At 40.3% G+C, this 19,760-nt stretch overlaps 1 non-coding gene across 1 annotated transcript; it reads right to left on the reverse strand.

The window, feature by feature from the left end:
- Positions 1-16,108: 16,108 nt before the first annotated feature.
- Positions 16,109-16,180, reverse strand: trnaq-cug. The gene has a single exon. It is a non-coding gene; the product is annotated as a tRNA-Gln (tRNA).
- Between the last annotated feature and the right edge of the window lie 3,580 nt (positions 16,181-19,760).

The following is a 19,760-nucleotide window of genomic DNA, read 5'->3' on the forward strand; positions in this document are numbered from 1 at the left end:
GAATCTTGAAAATCTTTAAAACGAGTTTTGTGAGAAAAAAAGGGAAAAATGACAGAAGAAATTTTCTCTTCTCTCTTCAAAGACTTTCAAGAGTCATCATGAAGAAATAAAGTACATCATTGTGTTTAATAGTGAACTGGAAACACAGAGCCTGGAAATGACAGAGTCAAACTGGCTCTTGTGGTGTAATTGTGCTCATAATAATAAAATTCTACAGCTGCTGCAGTGAGAACTTTTCCTTCATCCTTCTTTTCAAGATGTGAAGATGATTTTGTCAGTTCCATAAACACCTCACGGACACACACACACACACACACACTGTGTGATGCTGCTCTGACATAACAAACTATAACTACTTGCAGAACAAAGTGTGTACATCTTTAAATAAGGGTTAGTCGACACATTAAGGTCTCATCTATCTGAACAAACAAATCTCTCTTGTGTTCTATTCATCCAGTCAGCTAATAATATTCACAGTCATAGAAAACAGAAACATAATGTATCACACAAGCTGCTCCACATAGACCTAGCATAGCATTTGGAGCAGGCACACAATTAAATTCCTCAAAGTTAAATTTAGGATCCATTTTTTAAGAGAACTTCCCAGAACCTTTTCAGTCTATGAACCTTTAAACATATCAGCTCTCTCACACTGACTGAGGCTGAATTCTGAACAGCTACAAGATTTGGAGCTTAGTGACCATCATCAAAAGACAAGGAAACAGAAGAAAGAAAACATTTCAAAAAATGAATGCACCATTTCCTCATATGAAATAGTTTCACTGCTTAATCATTAAGATCCTTCAACAACTAGGACTTAATACAGTCCTGTAGATGAGCTGCATGGAGCAGAAAACAAGAATCAGAGCTGAGAGTCTAAAGTGGCAGAGTATCTTCAAATGTTTGTCTTTTAGTGCAGAATTTCCTCTCTGTGTTTCCATCTCTCCACCACAGCTTTAGGTGTAGAAACACAAAGAGGGGAATTTTGGACTAAAAATACCTGGAAGATAGAAACTTGATCTACTCAGACTGTTGAAGCCTCATGTTTGCTTCTTTTCAACTCTGGAAGTCAACTTTTCCACAGGACAGGGACTGTGGATTTTATGCTCCATCATTTCCATTAGAATTTCTTTAGAAAGGATCTTGTTGCAGACAGTACAGACTTCCTAGAAATCCTTTCCTTTAACACAAACTACAGTGCATCACACCAAAACAAAGTTAAGAAGTTGAGCAACCATGAGAATATCTCACAGCCATAGGTATGATTACTTGTTCTAATTTCACAAACATCAATTGGACAAAACATTTCAAAACATTAACTTCTAAACTAAACACTGACATGAACTACTAACATGTATTGACTTACTGAAAACCTTGGAGGTGATCTGGACTTTCCTGTAGTTTCCTCTTGTCCTTGTAACAGCAGTAGCTCCTCCCTTCCTTGTCAATAATTGTGCAGAAATATCTGAGTGCTTCTTTCTTCCTAAATCATGAGCAAGTCCTGTCCAGTCCAACTGTTTCTGCTCCTGTTTGACTTCTGAACTTGTCTCTGGCTGTGTGTCCACTTACTGCAGCCTGTGACATCAGGCTGTAGAATGTTGATACATCAAAGGCAACAAAGGACAAACAGGATTTGATTTTAAACATGGAGTGGCTCCTCCCCTTCATGGTGTTTGTTTTTAGTGTGTGAAAATGCAGAGTTTGGTCAGAGTAGAGAATGTGAGAGGAAATGGGTCAGGTCAGGGTCTGTTGAGAATGTATTTGAATAAGTGAAAGTTACAGGTAGGTGGTTATCTTGTGTAAAGATGAAGTGTTTGTGTGAGTGAATTTACATGTCGAGATGTGTATTTTATCTGGGAAGTATTCAAACTGCATAGACAATAGGTTGACTGAGTTGTGTTAGGAGTGCGTCCACATGTTTGTAGACAGAGCAGAGTTTGTAGATTCAATTTTCAAAGAGAGATGATTGGCTGATGCAGTTTGTGCTCTCGCCTGTGGGCGTGGCTTTACAATGGCGTATAAATGCCTTTGTATGGTAGTATGTCGGCAATGCATAGCTTTTCAGCAATCTCCTGAGATCTTGGACCATTAGCGTTTGAGAGAAGGTCAACATAAGTACCAGTATGTGTGTGAGTGTGTTTGTCCTTTGATGTTTCCATCTCTGCTGATGTTGATGTTGTGAAGTGTCATCTATCTATCTATCTATCTATCTATCTGTTTGTGTGTGTGTGTTTGTCCTTTGATGCCTTTGATGTATCAACATTCTACAGTCTGATGTCACAGGCTGCAGTAAGTGGACACACAGCCAGAGACAAGTTCAGAAGTCAAACAGGAGCAGAAACAGTTGGACTGGACAGGACTTGCTCATGATTTAGGAAGAAAGAAGCACTCAGATATTTCTGCACAATTATTGACAAGGAAGGGAGGAGCTACTGCTGTTACAAGGACAAGAGGAAACTACAGGAAAGTCCACATCACTTCCTTTGGCTGCTCTACTTGTCTGCCAGACATTATGGTTTGTGTTTATAGTTTGTACTTTGAGATCTCAGCCTGATCTCATGGTTTACTGATCATTTCCAATCTGTATAAGAGGTGTGTGATGTTACTGCCAGTGCAAACCAAACATTTTCTGTTAAGACTCCTGTTAATGATAATGTTTGATGTGGGCAGGTGGATAAAGCTCAGTCCTTTGTCGTCCTTTGCTGTTTCCTTTTGATGTGGATTTTTCAGGCCAGGCTGTAGACCCAGCTAAGGGCCAGTTGAAGCTGAGTCCAAGTCTGGCCGAGTCCCCACACCTTACTCTTTTACTCTTCATTCAAGTGTTCAACTCTTCTTTTCAAAGAGGCACATCTTAAGCACTGGAGACCAGAGAAGTTGAATCCATAGAGCTTTATTCTTCAATACAGAATTCAAAAGCTTGAGATTTACCATCTGTGCATCACTTTTTATATTGTAAATTGTAGCTGTGTTACAGACCAAGGGACATGTCTGACCACATCCCTTTTTCCTTTCATTAGTTATTTTTTGCATGATTCTACTCATGTCTAAAATGTAGCCCTTCCCATTTTGCATCAAAAAAGTACAGCACGTGACCTTTACACATGACCAGTGGCAGACTGTTGACCAGGTTCAAGGAAAGGTCTGGGCGTAACTGGGTATATCCCTTTCTAATTCCCTCCATTTGATTGGTGTGCATCTATCTTTTTTTTCCTGGTATTTTGCAGGTCTGATGTCTAATGGAGTTTTTTCTCCCGTGCACCACAACACCCTCCTAACAACCACTCTCTAACCACACTTTGTTTTTTAATGGAATCTGGACTTCTTTTGATCAGTTTCTTTTAAAAAAAAACTTTCCAGTGCCTCTAAAGCTCCCAACACATGCATGCAAAGCATGAATGATTATCCCTTGTGATGCAGCAATAGCAGGCAGAGGCACACAAGGCAGCAACAAGTGCTGCAAGGCCAACCACCAATGGAATCTCCCTCACTGAAGTACACACAGATGGGTGAAGCACAGAAGGGTGAGGAGGGGTGAAGCATGGATGGATTCTTACATTGCACAAAATCTGACACAACAATATTCAGCAGCTGAGAGACGCACAGTGAAAATGTCATTTTTAGATAAGTAACAGTCGTGAGTCATGGTACTGATGGATTCTTCAGAGCTGTAGGGATGAAGGACTTGATGAGTGTTTGTCTGCTCGCTGCTGGTAGAAATGATTGTTCCCCTCAGTCCACAATGAGACATTTCCCTCACTAAAACCTCCAAATACAAGTTCTTCAAGAACAGATATTAATGTGGAACTTCACAGAATAAGGACACTGTTACTGAAAATTCAGAAATGTTGGGAAACACAAATATCCTCTTTGTCAAGTTAGTGATGTCACAGCAGCTGCTTCACCTGTGACAGGTAAAACACCTGACACTGTGCTGTTGAAGCAGCAGATGTTGAGCTGATGACTGCTCATAATGGAGAAAATGATCATTAAATCACCTGATAATAGAAATGAGATTGATGTTTACCTCTCACTCTGTCCCTGGGGGAGTGTGTTTGCTGTTTGGACTCACATGTTTCCTCTGAGTTTTGCAGAATGGGCCTAAAAAATGAACTGAATCAAACGCAGACCAGTATCCTGCAGTTTAAATGATGATGTGAACTTTGTGACACTGTGAGATCAGTGTTTGTTCTCTTGGTCAGTCAGAGGGACAATGTGTGTCCCCTCAGTGCCCAGACCTCGGTCCTGTCCTCTCATATCTCCCCATGTTCTCCTAAAGCTGATCCTGAATTGATTTGTAATCATAAATGTCTCATTTATATTGAGCTAAAACAGAAAACAATTAATGTCAGTAACAGTGATTGTTCATCGTCTCCCTCTTATGTTTCTCTTCTTCTAACACCTGCTCCTTCATTTCTTGCTCCTTTTCTCTAAGTAAAAAGTGACAGACATGTTCTTAGCTGTTAATCAGTGTGTTGATTCTTTCACATGGATAAAGTGTAGTAATGAGCATCTCAAACATTAGAGCAGGCTGAAGACCACAAGGCTGCTGCTTTCTGCTCCTTCTACCAGATCAGATGTTAGAGAGGTGAAGTGAAACCTTCCATGGCTCATTCTAAAGAAATTAGACACGATGTGTTCACTTTCTCACATTCATGTTGTTCACTCTTTTGATTTGATTCCATTGTTTTCTTGAAGTGAAGAACTGTTTGGTGTTTTTACAGAATAATGTTCATTAATTTGTGCTGATGTGGCTGTTTGAGTTAAATCACCACCTTCAGGTAGATGTGGACCTAAAGCTCCTGGAGCTGGAGTTGTAATAACAGCAACAATGTTTTGATTGTTATTTTTATTATTATTCTGTCTGCCTGACAGATAGCTAACAAATAAATAAAAAGACCCAGTAGACTTTCCTTATTGCTTTACTGACTCTTCTTATGTCTTTCTTGTAAAACTGAAACACAAATAGATACACAACATGTTACAAAATAATTATTAATACATACTACAGTTCACATCAGAACACACAATGAGGCTAAACAATAAGGTAAATTAGCTATAATGGCTTAACTAGCTTCTTGCTAGCGCTTAGCTGAGCGATTAGCATGTTTTCCTAAACTTAAAATAAACATCTCAAACACTACCTGAAATAAGACCCCAGTGCCACAAACAAACAAACGAAATGCATTCACTCATACCGACGGTTCCATTCCAGGGCTCGACAATCAACTTTGTGGTGGAGCACTCGAACATCGCTACACACACCAGAGTCCGGCAGAAAAGCTGCAGTACGCAGAAAACGTCACTAGGTGGAGCTCAACCCCACACAACACAACTTAACTTTATTGAAAAACTGACAAAGTCAGAACAATTATTATTATTATTATTACTATTACTAGTAGTAGTAGTTGTAGTAGTAGTAGCAGTAATATGTCATATTGTGTTATTTATTCACTTGTTTAAACTTCTATTGTCTTTTTATTGGCCTGTGTCCTGTTGCTTCTCTGTGCTGTGAATTCTATTGGCTGCTTTAGTCTCATCATTCATTTTGTAACGTTGGTGCAGATAAAACAAAAGGACGCTAAAACAATGCTCAACACTTAGTGACACTTTTAAAGGCAAAGTGTTTGATTCACTGTGTTTACTGTGGTTTTTATTTCCATCACACTGTAAAAATGGATTTGTTGGCTCAACTTAAAAAAAAACAGTAACCTGGCAGCCTTAAATTTTTAAGTTAGGCCAACTAAAAATGTCTAGTTCTTTACACTTTAATGTAAGTTGCTATGACTTACAATAATAAGTTTAAATGACTAATATGAAAGTTACAAACAGATCAACTTGATATTTTAAGCTTAGTCAATATAATTTTTGTACTACTAACAAGGACATTTAAGTTGTTTGAACTAAATGCCTAGTTGAAATGACATTACATTACATTACATTGTTTCTCAAACAAGGAAACATCAGTTGTTCCAACTAAACCCATTAGTTGAATCAACATAAAATTTCAAGGCAGCCAGGTAACTTTTTCAGTGGAAGTCGACCTCACTAACAATTTTAGGTTTGATGAATACTTTTAAATTGAATTATTTGTCAGGCCAACTAAATCACTTATTTTCTAAAAAGACTGAGTGGACTGAAAGGAAATTACTTTTTTTCCCCAAATAATATGTATTTGGTCACAAAGCTATAAATCCATAACACCAAATAAATTCATAACACCAAATACATGTAATCAACAGCATAACAGTTATAAAGTTCGAGGTGCTTTTAACAGTTGCACTTGAAAAATTGTGAACATTTTAAGGGGTCCCACCTGTCTTTATCCATAGGAAAACAACTAAACATGGACTACTTGACAAGATCTCATCAAACTATGCTTTGTAGAACCTTGTTTTTGAGTGCAAGAACTTTGGATGAACATGCTGCCCTGCCAACATCCATGAGTACCTTCTGCATCACCTCAAAGGTATATTTCAGTCCCTTTGGGTAGTCAATGTTGAGACTATACAAGAGGCCAATTAGCACAGCAAAGGCGTGTGGTACAGTTTTTAGCTGATGAATGACAATCTTGTCCTCCAGTATCACAGCAACATCTAGAATGTCTGTGAGCATGTCTCCATCATCAGCTTGGCTCGTCATGAAGAGCAGGCCCACATCAACTCTTTTTGCCACTTCCTCCTCAGAATCAGAGGCCTGAAAACAGAGGGTGAAAAGACAAAAATCAGGTATCCAACACAAAAGATTCTAGCATGCTAATTATTTTCAAATTAATAAAAAAGCACTCCCTTCTCTGTCTCCCTGCAGCAAACTTTGCCCTGACTGCCCCGTTGACTCTGGCTTTTGTCTTTTAATAGCTGCCATGATGGGTTCTAGTCCTTTTGTCAGCCACCAGGAGGGCTGTGTTCAGAATGTCATACCAACGTACTATTCATACTAGGTATGACATCAAATTGAGTATATAGTGTGTTAACTGAAAAATTCATGGATGTATACTAGATTTTAAAGAATTTGAGTTTGTTGAGAATTGAGGAAATAAACTTGTAGCTAACCCCTTTAATATTTCACATAACAAATAAAATTCTATAGTAAAAGTCTATGTGTATTTCTTAGTGTGCTGTTATGTATGTTATGCATAGTTATGACACACCTCACAAACTTTGAAGAAGTTGGAGGGGTCCTCTCTCAGGTAGTGAGGCAGTCCAAGCAACGCCGCAGCTCTTCTCTTCTGGTTGGAAGTCTACAACACAGAGCAACAGTAATGGAAGACAAACTGTGTCCCACCTGCAGTAATTAAGACCTGAAGATGGAATGTATGCATGCTTGTATCAGTTGATGAGAAGCAACAATATAGTCAATTAAGATCAGACTAACATTACTTGAACATCAGAGACTGTGGAGCATGGCATTGCTACTGGCCCACACTCTGTAGAAGTCCAGCAATGTTGAGGAATACTTGTCAAGTCCATGTAAGAAAGACTGGTGGAGATCAAGCGAAACCAGGTGCATGAACTCTGCAGCAATCTGCAAAGAGACCAGAAACTCCTCTTTAATCCCATCCATCCCTGAAACACAATGATGTTATAAGTGAATACACAACAGGATATACCCAAATAAGACATCAAAGAGACCCTATACTGAAACAGTCTGCAGCGTTGTAACATTCACGAGAGAAGGCATGGGCAGACTATTCCACAGAGGACTGGTATGGCTGCAGTTTTTTGGACAGTACACAGCAGCTGCCCTCTGCTCTGGACTCTGGAGGATAGGTGGAGGGGAGGCTAGTTTTATGCACAACAACTCATGTAAAGGCCATGTACATTTTACATCTAAACAATGAAAATGAAAACATTTTTTAAATATTGGGGAAAAATATCACTTTACTGAAATTACCTGTCTTTCTGAAAGCAGTGCTGGCCATCTATCTGCAACTTCAGATACTGGAGACTCATCCTCAACAATCTCCTTCCTCCGCAAGGCAAAGGTGCTCCCCATCAATGCATCAATCAGTTTCCAGTCTCTCTTCTTTTTCTGCATCTCCTCTCTCAGAGTTTTTCTTTCATCTTCAAGGTTGTTCGGAGTCTGTCCTTGAGGAACTTCGGGCAGGAAATTGATCTCTGACCACTTTGCTCTCTTCATTTTGTTGGTTCTGTTGCCCGAATCTGATGACCTCTTTTGATTGACTGTAAGCTCTGGGCAACCAGCTAAACGGTACTTCTGGCGAAGATTACCCATCTTAAAACTGAAGGCAAACTTCCAGCTTTGCCATCCATCTAAAGAACCTGGGTCCCTCAAACAGGGATGCTTTTCAACCAGGGCTTTGGCAACATCTTCAATTTGTCTTGCCGTTGGATATCCATTCAATTCATACATAATACTCCCTACTCTATCAAGTATGTTGCTTTTCATTGCAGGAGTCACTGTCAGCAGGGAACCATCCTTTGCATAAGTCTCATTCCCTTTCCTGAGCTTCAGTTCAACATCGTAAGCAAAGGATGGTATGATAAATGGGTGATGCCAGTGCTTGGTACGACTGGTTGATGGAGACTCAACTGATGACCCACTGTCTGGCTGCTCTGAACCACAAGTGTCCAGTGAGGATGCAGAGGGAGGTGAGATGGACGGTTCCTTCAGAATTATCTTCAAGCTTAGCTTCTCCGATGGTAGCTCAGATATGTCAGTCAAGTTGCAGAATTCATTGTTGAATTCTGGGTCACTAAACTGGACAACTATATTACCTGCTAGGTTGAGCTTGCTTTTTAGTAAAGTCTTTAGTAAAGTGGATAGTAAATCATCCACAGTCTCTGGAAGACAATCAATCTGCAATCTCCGGATGTCATCAGCTGCAAGAATGATGCGCAGCAACATGTTGGCCACTTAAAAGAAGAGAATCATAATTTTAAGACAGTGGTTGGTGTCAATTCAGTTTCAATTCAGGGAATCAGTTAAATTCAAAATGCAAAATTAATGTATTGATAAATCATTAGAAATAATAGCCCCAGGAATTGTCATTAATATGCACATGGTTCCCACAGACATTTACAAACAACAACATTTCAAAGCTTTTCACTAACATTTCCAAAATATTCCATTTCTGTGACTTCATTTAATTAGTTTAAAATTGGTAGGCCTTTTTAGAAACCATAGGGCTTAATAATAAGGCCGTTACTCCAGGTGGAAAGAGGAAATGAGAGGGAGAGGAAAAGAGAAGAGAGGAAGGAGAAGAGAGAAGGAAGAAAAGGAGATAATAGATGAAGGGAATGAGATGGAAGAGAAGGAGATGAGGGGAGGAGAGAAAGAGGAGAGAAAGAAGGATAGGAAGAGGAGATGCATAAAGAAGAAGAGAGAAGAGAACAAGGTGAGGAGAGGAGGACAGGGGGAGAAGTAGTGAGAGGAGGGCTAAAGAGGATGTCGAGAGAAGAAATGGTCAAAAAATAAAAAAATAAAAAAGGCTTACCTCAGTGAAGTAGAAACGTCTTGGGTGAGACCAGGAGTTTTCCATGCACCATATATGGGGTCAGTGGGCAGTAGTCATTCAGTTCTTCTGGTTCAGCAACTAGAAGATCTATGGAAGGTTTTTTGGTCAGTTCATAGCATCGAAGGTGCTCCAAGTACCAGGATGAAAAACATTCAGTGGTGAATGATGCCTTGTCAGCCACAATCAGTACTTTTAGAATTTTACCAAAATCGGGCAGTCCACCTGTGCTACCAATCGAAACAAACATTCCCTCAGAGTACTTTGTGCCATGTAGAGTGACATTGGTAGCAAGAGACACGGATGTAACATCCTTATATTTCATCTTAATTGCATGTTTCACAGACTCATCCAGAATATCTGTTGAAACCACAGATAGATTGGCAACTTCCACTGGTGGCTTGAAAAGGCTGGGCATGTCTAGCAGGTAAGCCAACATGATCTGATGTTTTGTGGCCAATGTTAGCAAAATGTTCTTGAAATTGTTCACATCCCGCACAACTTTTTAAAAAAAGCTATGTTTTCCTTCAAAGCGGATTGTCCAACACTCCAGCAAAGGTCCAAAACAACGAATGAGGTAAGGATAGTGCTCCAGGAAATGGTGTTTTGGCCTCAATTTAAAATCAGGAAAGGCCTCCAGGAGCAGATGTCTGTGGGAAGAGATTTTAGATTGATTGATAGATGCATTTTCACTCTCTGGGACAAGTTCACCAATCATCAGAGGAAGCAGTCTTAATAGAGTCCAGTTCTCGTGTCCATTTCCAGTGAGTGAACCACTTACTCTGAATGTCTGGGGTATTGTCTGTGGCTTGTTACTCTTATCAGAGAATGAGTATGGGAAGTTCTGAATGGCAGTATTCAATACATCCAGAGTAAAGTAATTACTTGAAATTAACTTCTTCAGACACAAACTAAGTTCAATGGGCACAACTCCCTCCAAAAGGTCATGGAGAAAGTCTGGTGGGAATCCAGTTACCGTGTTAAAGTAACTCAGCCTATTCAAAACACAGTCTCTTTTAACACCATTTACACATTGTATGTTTTCATTTTGTCTAAGCTCGACAATATCAGCCTCATGGGACAATTTTGTCCTGAGAGAAAATAATCCACTTTTCACTTCAGTTGTCTGAAAATCTTCACGACTGACTAAACAAAATCTGCAAAATTTTTCTACATTAAAAGATTCTTGGAAACCAGCCAGGGAATGAGCCCCTAAGTTATCAGCAGAGACAGAGAGAACAGTTCCACTGACATTAGCCCCTAACCTCTGGATAAACAGTCCATGGTTTTCAAGTAGCTCGATGTCTTTTAAAAGTGGTTCCAGAATTTTCTCATATCCAAATGTTTTTACATCATTACTCCGACACAACACAGCAAGGTATATTGATGATAAAGATGATGTAAATTTGACTGGCAGATTGGCTAAACCCCAATACAGCACACACTTTCTGTTTTTTTTCTAGATGTACCCAGAGGGTTACAGATTTCAAAGTCATCTATAGATAGCCTAAGTGCAAAAGATAGCTGTTTTCTAGACAGCAGTGGGTTTTCCTTGAAGAAGGAGCCGTCACGATATGACTTAAAATGACCAAACTGCGAGTTAAAAGGTTCAACTAACAATATCATTCCTTTGTAATAACTCGGTTAAAACACTCAGAATTGGCACATAAACAAAGGTTTTCTTCTTGTCACCAGCGTCTAAATTGTACTCCACTGGCTCAATGACAGGGAAATTATCTCTGAAATACAATGACCTCTTATGGTCAGTGCCAAAAGGACCTGTCTTTGAAAGTAAGTAAAGAGGATTTGTTTCCTGTAGTGTTTCTGTCAAAAGATTTAAAACAGCGCTGTCAAGCTTATGATAATGTATCCTTAACACATTTTCAATGGACCGACTAGTGAACTCTCCTGCCAAAACGCCAATTTCATAGAGTTCATTCACTATTTCCTGTGTAGCTGTTTTGGAGACATGCAAAATTGTCTGCATTCGTAGGAATAAAGATGTAAGTCTATGCCTAACTGAGTCTCCATTCTCTTCATTATCTTCATCACAATCATTTTGAGGGATATCACTCTCTATAGGATTAGTTTTTGTATGTTCTTCACTGGTAGAAATTGGTGGACTATAATCAGAAATCAGGTCAGCTCTTAAATCTGTAAATCCACAATTACTATGGTGTCGACTTTTATGTGCTGTAAAGGTAGAATACACATTGGACTTGAATGCACACAATTTAAAAGGACACTTAAGAGTTTCCCTATTTTTCAAATGACATCTCAAACGAGTAAAATATTGTTTAAGACTGCAAGGCTCAGAAAAATCACATAAATCACACTGTAATCGAGAAGTCAGTCCTTCAGATTTACAAGAATGAAACCCATGCCTCAACAAATGATTCTTTAAAGCAACTTGTGTTTTAAAAGAACAAACACAGTCATTATAAATACATGGCAAGGGGCATGATCTGCTGTAATGTGAGTGCTTTACTTTGTAATGTTTTATAATGCTACGCTGGTTCGGTGTGGAAAATTTACAATACTTGCAGATCCAAGTCATCTGGGGCACAGATCCTCCAAGCCAGTCCTCCAGACCTGTAAAAGGAACATGTTCAGAAACATGTCCAAAAATAAATAAATGAAAAATCAATCACGATTCTCTTTTTTTCAGCTTACACTCTTACAGGACTCATATTTCATTTTGCCAAAAATTGGACATTTTATGAAGCAGCAACATGTCAGAAAAGCTAATTCACCAGCCAACAATGACTCATATTTGATACAGCAGTCTCACTGTTGAACTGCTCCACATTGCCACACCTCATTTGCTGATAACTAATATGCTTTTATTTATTTATAGTGCTGAGACCCCAGTAGCCTTCTGAATCTCACGTTCTCATGTTCTATGATGTGAACATCTGTCTATCCAAATACTGAACCCAGAGGCAGCGCTGCACTTTTGTCCAGTAGTACACACCTGTAGCTTCACTTTTCATTCAAACAGTGTGGCTGCCACAGCTGTTAAATTTCATCAATGAGACCAACATTTATCTTCCAATAAGAATTTAACTAGCCAGCCGTTAACCTCTAAAAACCTGTGGGTAAGTTAATCGGCTTGCTTTCTACCCAGGGGTGACGACAGAGCCCGGCTGACATTCAGAGGTGAGCAGCTGGGCTGCTCGTAGCCGAGCACCCCGGCGGCCGCCGATCGGCTGGGCCCACAGGTGGCTCTTCACTTCTCCGAAAACTTTATTGGGGATCTAAACGGAACCGTACGTGTGAGGGAGGGAGAGAGAAAGAGAGAGCGTGCATAACCCTGTGTCAAATGTAGCTACAGAACGGAGTTAAACAATAAAGCTGCTGCCCTGCCATGGAAGAATGAGTGCTCTGGGTCTTCACTGAACGTCTGCTGTGTGACGGGGGGTTAAACACAAGCATCATCGCTCGTCCCTGCAGTTGTACACGGCTCCTCTGTGCTTTCAGACTACGATCGGAAGGCGAACTAGAGCGCTGTATTTGAAACCACTCGCCCACCTGCCCCTCCTAGCCAAAAGCTTTGCACATTTATTTAATGTTACTGTATACTGTCGTGTTCACAGCGGCCAGGAATACTGTAATATGCAGTAACGGTAGAGTAAACCATATCGAACAGTCAACTGTATTTGAAACCGCCTAATACCGGAATCGCACATGCAAATAAAAGCAGATCTAAGGAGGTGTGCGTCGTGAATTTGCAGAAAAACAAAGCTAAGGAGAACGAAGCTAAATCTGAACGGTACCAATGCATGCACACACAATTTAACCAAAGCCGTGGCCAAAAACAACTAGACGGCCCGCTTTTATCTTAGATAGGCAGGGAAATTCTGATATCAAAATATCGTTGCTGAATTCTGACAGTTTGCTAGCTAAAAAGGGTAATATTTTGTAGATTTAAAGGCTCTTTGTAATAAATATCTTAAGAAACCTGACATGGAAACCATTTAAACACTGAAAGAATGGGACTGACTGAACCTTATAACTTACAAAAGTAGCTATTTACCTCATTTTGTCCACTGGCGATGCTGCGTCTGGATTGAAATGGCCTCCTTTCCAAGTGAAACGCGCCAATCTTTGACTTGTAGGGTTGAAACAACTCAACAATCTGAGTTACCTAGACTGTTCTAATTTAACTGAGGAGTTGACAATATTAATACTTAATATTTCAAGTTGGCCCAATGATTTAGATACTTTTAGTTGGACTAAGGAAAAAGAGTTGAGGAAACAAAAAAAACCCAAATTCATTTTTACAGTGTATAGACAATGTTACAGTTAAGGATATAGCCCTTAGTAGGGCTGGCTCAGGCAACTGAACCATCCCTTAGTTATGCTGCTATAGGCCTAGGCTGCTGGGGGACATCCCATGATCTACTGCGCACTTCTTCTTCTTTCTCTTTCTCTCCTCAGACCCACTCTCACATTTATTAGCCTTTATTACATGTCATTAACTCTGTGTCCTCTCTGTCCCGTAGTCCTGTGTTTGTTTCTCTCTGGTCTCTCTTTCTCTGTACTTTTCTGCAGGTACCTCTGGCTCCGGAGCTGCATGTTCTGTGGTCCTGGCTCCACCCACCTGCTGCTGTTTAGAATCAGAATCAGAATCAGGTTTATTGGCCAAGTTTGTACATACAAGTTTGTACATACAAGTTTGTACATACAAACAAGGAATTTGACTCCGGTTTTTCTTCCTCTCCTGCGGTACAACAACAAAGACAACAACAACAACAACACACAACCGACGGAACACTAATGGTGCAAAAATGTGGGTGGTGCAATTTGTTCCAGAAACTAAAGATAACTATATAACTATTTACATATATATAAATATATATCTAGGCTATTGACAGAAATAGTGCAGGTTATAGTGCAAAAAAACAAAAAAAAAACATAAAGACACGGTGAAATGAGGTAGTGGAAAAATGTGCAAATATGCTGAAGGAGGTAGTGGGGAAAGAAACAGTCACATGTTCATCAGAGCCACAGCCTGGGGAAAGAAACTTTATTGTTTACAATGATCTATTTCTAACATGTTTAATGTTCCTTTCTGCTACAGATATATATTAATATATTAGATTAATATTCTTTGCAGACTGTAATGGAAATAATTACATCATGACGTCATGACAGCTTTTTGCCTCTGTGCTCTGTTTCCTATCATAACTGTAATCTGCTGAGCACACATTATCCAATAACTGTTCACTAACTGTACTGTAAATGCTGACGCTCTAACATTGTCCATTTTCTGTATTATGCTACATGTCCTTCTCCCCCTCTCCTCCATTCCTAGCTGTCCTATCTTCCTCCTTTTCCTCCTTTCACCCAGCCCGGCCATCGGCAGGAGGGTCCCTCATCTGAGCCAGGCTCTGCTCAAGGTTTCTTCCTGTTAAAAGGGAGTTTTCCTTGCCACTGTCGCCTTAAGTGCTGATCTGGGGTCAGACTCTGGGTCTCTGTAAAGCGCTTTGAGAGAATTTTGATTGTGGAAGGAGCTATATAAATAAAATTGAATTGAACACCAGGTCTGCAGGTCCAGTGAGCAGCCTTTGTAAAAAAATGGAGCCTAAAGGCAGCATGATGTCATCAGCATATGCTGACAATGACACAGGGATATCACAGCCAGGAAAATGAACACCAGATCATGTCTTAGTTTGTGAAGAAGAGGCTCTATGGCCAGACTGTACAACATCCCAGACAGAGGACATCCCTGTCTGACCCCTCTCTGAACATCAAAAGGAGCACTAAGGCCCCCGTTCATTTTCAGAACGCTCGCAATGTCACCGTAAGGAACCTGGATCATGGCAATAAAACCTGAGCTCAAACCAAAAGCAGCTAAAGTTTGCCACATATACTGGTGTTCCCCGGTCAAAAGCTCTTTCCTGATCTATGGAGATCAGCCCAGTATCTTCACCCAGTGAGCCAGAAACCTCAAAGACATCTCCAATTAGAGTGATGTTATCATTTATCAGCCTGCCAGGTACACATTAAGTCTGGTCAGTGTGTATGACAGAAGCCATCACCTCCCTCAGTCTGTCACACAGTTCATTCAGCACTAACACTCTGTCCACCCCATGGGTTGGTGCATAGATATTAACAAAAACTAAAGTCACCTTTTCATACTGAGCTGTGATTTTCATTAAACAGCCTTTGATGATTTCCTCAACTACACAGGAGGAAGGACTGAAACTTCTGGAGAAGACAATCCCCACCCCCCGCTACAACTGGACTTATGGCTCAAATACACCTGTCCTGTATATTCCTGCCTTCAATCAACTTCATTCTCCAGGTTACTGTGGGTTTCCTGGATCATCAGAACATCAGCTTTCTTTAGTTCCATCAGCTTAAAAAGAGCAGCTCTCTTAAGTCTATCTCTTGCCCCATTAAGAGTGCCCACACAGGGAAGCTGGTGTGGATCAGTGCCTTGCTCAGTGGCACCACAGCCATGGTCACAGAGGCAGAGGATACACGTCTCCTTCACCACCACCGTATCCATTTTTTGCGCTTGGTTGAGGAATCAAACCCACAACCCTCTGATCTCAGGCTGGTCCAAAGTCCAAAGCTGCACTCTTAATGTACTGCGCCATGGCTGCCCTAAAAATACAAAGAGCAACCAGGTCCCACCGAGATTTGAACTCGGATCGCTGGATTCAGAGTCCAGAGTGCTAACCATTACACCATGGAACCACTACAGCTGTCCCTGAGATTTCTGGGCTGAAGCTGGGAGAGTTCAGTCACTCAGTTCATGAACTGATGAGACAACTTACAGAGTGAATAGAGTGGCAGAGTGAACACCAAAGTGCTTTAACATTTTTTGCACTTGGTTGAGGGATTGAACTCCTGACCCTCCGATCTCAGGCCAGTCCAAAGCCACACTCTTAACGTGCTCCGCCACAGTTGCCCCACCTAAATGCCCAGATTTTTTTGTCAAGGGCCTCGCTGACTCAGTAAAAAGTTTCAGATCTGGGAAATGATCTTTCACCTTCACACACCTGCCGCCTTTAGTTCCCTGCAGGAATTTTCTGATGTCAGCAGGAAGATACAGACTCTGCTGATCCTCCTGTGTCGGTGTGACAGTGCCATTCCACTCCATAGAACATTTTACAGTTTTACTTCTTTTAAAAGTTTTTGCCCTATTTTGTTATTTTTGTTTTTTTTTCTTTTTTGAGACAATTTCAAGAACTCTTCATCAGACATATCCTCCTCATCAGTTTGCTCCTCATTCTTTGGACAGTGTCTCGTCTTCAATGAACGGGCGGATGTTGGAAATAATAATCTTTCTGGCTGGATTAACCAGCAGAGGCACAAGAGTAAATGTGTCCTGGATAACTATTCCAGTTTCAACCAACTCACTAACTTTGGCAATGCTGTTCAAAAAAATAACTGCACCATTCCTGCTGGAGGCAGACTTCACGCTGCCGTACCCCATCACCTCACCGACCACTAGATTTGCGTCCTCCACCGTGCGCGAGTTTGATTGCATGCCGGCGTGTTAACTTCTCAAACTCGGCGCCCATCTCCACAGCTGGCATCCTGCCCAGCCAGGCAGGTAGCCACACTACCAAACCCTGCACCTGATCTACAATCAGCTAAATCATTGAACAAAGAAAGACGGAAAGAAAAAAGATAGAAAAACACAACACGAAACAACAAGTCAGTCACACTAACACTTTGCAACGCTCCGTCCACTCACTCACCATCCACTCAGAGAGAGAGAGAGAGAGAGACAACACATTATGTTTACTCTAAGAGTATCATTATATGTGTGTATGTTGAGACTGTTATCATTAGTAGTAGTATTACCTGCATTAGATGCATCACATGACATGTTCAGACTGTGATAGTTTGTTAAATCATCAGACAGATGAAAAAAGGCTCCAGCTTTGTTGCTGTCAGGTGTTGAAATGCCACAGGTGGACTTTGAAGTTTTCTTCTCCCCTTAAGGAGCTTAAATGCAGTAACAGAGGAGACATGATGGTGGGTGTAACACAGAACTTCACTTTGATTTTATCCCCAAGTGCTTTTCATTCAAAATATCTTATTTCACTGAGAAGGAATTTTCTCTTCCACAACAACAGATGTGAGGCTGTTGATGGATTTTGTTCTCAAAACGCAGCTTTATAATCTATTATAACATCATATGATGGATGTTTTGCACCTTATTGTAATTCATAGGCAAGACACACAAGATGCATAAAGAATAAGATCAATTTTCTATGGACGTCGTGGTTACATCACTGCATTTTCACTTGTGGTGGCAGAAAACCAGCAGAAAAAAGTCAAGGTAAATGGGTGAGATCTTAAATTGACACCTGCCATCTAAAGACACACCCTTTTTCTGCTGATTAAACCCGACATGTACTTGCATTACATTTCACTCACAGCCAGGAGGTCCAAGACGCCTTCTTCTACAATTATCTTTATGCTCCACAACCACTGGGCTAAAGTGGGCAGATGTAGGAAGGGACTCTGTTGAAAGTAAATGTCCTAGGTTTTCTAAAATTAACTCCTTCTACCTTAGACCAAAGATTTACCAATGACCCTCTGTATGTACAGAAATGGTTTCCAAATAAGTTACAATGATTAGTAATAATTTCCAGTTGTCAATGTATATATCACCATGAACGCTAAACTTTCATTTTAATTTCAAAAGGGAACATATTGTTAGTCCTACAACTTTTTCCCAGTTAAGCAGGAAAAGTTTGGTTTGCATTATCAGTAACATGACACAGCTGTCATGCTACTGATAATGCAAATGATCAGTAAACAGTGACATAAGGCTGATATCCCAAAGTACAAACAAGAGCACAGGAGTGAGACTAAACTCCAAACTGTAGAGACTGAGGGAGAAGCTGCAAAAGTCCTGAGAGCTGAAAACAGAGAGACGTTTTAGAACAGAGCTTTCTCTCTAATCTTCAGCATAGATACACAAGTTTAGCTACTGAAGACACAGCTAAGGAGAGGAGGATGTTCTTCTCTCTCCCATGGTGTTGTGCTTTCTCGTCTCTGCAGTTACTTCCACCTCCAGAGCTGCAGAGTCTGGATCTGTGGCTGCAGGCAAACTACTGTTCCACATGCAAAGCACTGCTGGTTGATCTTCAACATAAATGATAAAAAGACTTGGAGGACGCCTGTTTCAACTATATAAGTCAGACTGCTGAAGCCTCATGTTTGCTTCTTTTGAACTTTGGACGTCCCTTTTACACAGGACATGGACTGTGGATTTTATGCTCCATCATTTAGGAGGATCCAAAGCAACAACCACAAATGATTTCAATTTACATAAAAGCATGTGAATGTTTTTGAACATTTGAAGTTTAAAAGATAAATTTGTAAAAAATAGGCACCTTTCCTTTAACATGAACCACAATGCTTTGAAGCAAAGATGGATACTTAAGTTGACAATAGGAAAATCTCACAGATACAAGCAGCATAAATAAACTGAACATGTACTGAAACCTTTGGGCTGAAGTTCTTGTGTGATTAGACATCATGACAATTTAACAAACACATCCCACTGAGCTAAAACACTGACATCAACTAAAAAAGGTTTGACTTACTGAAAACCTTGGAGGTGATCTGGACTTTCCTGTAGTTTCCTCTTGTCCTTGTAACAGCAGTAGCTCCTCCCTTCCTTGTCAATAATTGTGCAGAAATATCTGAGTGGTTCTTTCTTCCTAAATCATGAGCAAGTCCTGTCCAGTCCAACTGTTTCTGCTCCTGTTTGACTTCTGAACTTGTCTCTGGCTGTGTGTCCACTTACTGCAGCCTGTGACATCAGACTGTAGAATGTTGATACATCAAAGGCATCAAAGGACAAACACACACACACACACATTCTCGTCTTAATATAGTTGTAACAATTTATGTTGCCATAAGTCATTCCCTTGCCCCTTAACCTAACCTAACCTTAACCATCATAACTGAAAGCCTAACATTAACCAAAACATAACCCATACTAATGATATTCAATCTTCTTAAAAATACCAAATGAATTACAACAATAATCACTCAGGACCATTCAGCTGGGTTGGTGAATTCAGCACCAAGGACAGCAGCAGCTGAACTGTACACAACTACATGTACTAACACACAGCAAATTCACAAAGTACTAAAATATGGAGTCAGGCAAAAAAGTGTGAAAGAGTTACATTTCTGGAGTTTATTTTATAACTCTGACTACAGTTTGTGTTAAGGTGTACACCCAGGCCGAGTTGAATTTTGGAGTTTATTCCCTGGTGTTCAGGATCTGGTTTTAACTCTGTCC

The sequence above is a fragment of the Toxotes jaculatrix genome, chromosome 12, assembly GCF_017976425.1.
Source record: "Toxotes jaculatrix isolate fToxJac2 chromosome 12, fToxJac2.pri, whole genome shotgun sequence".
Taxonomy (NCBI): Eukaryota; Metazoa; Chordata; class Actinopteri; family Toxotidae; genus Toxotes; species Toxotes jaculatrix.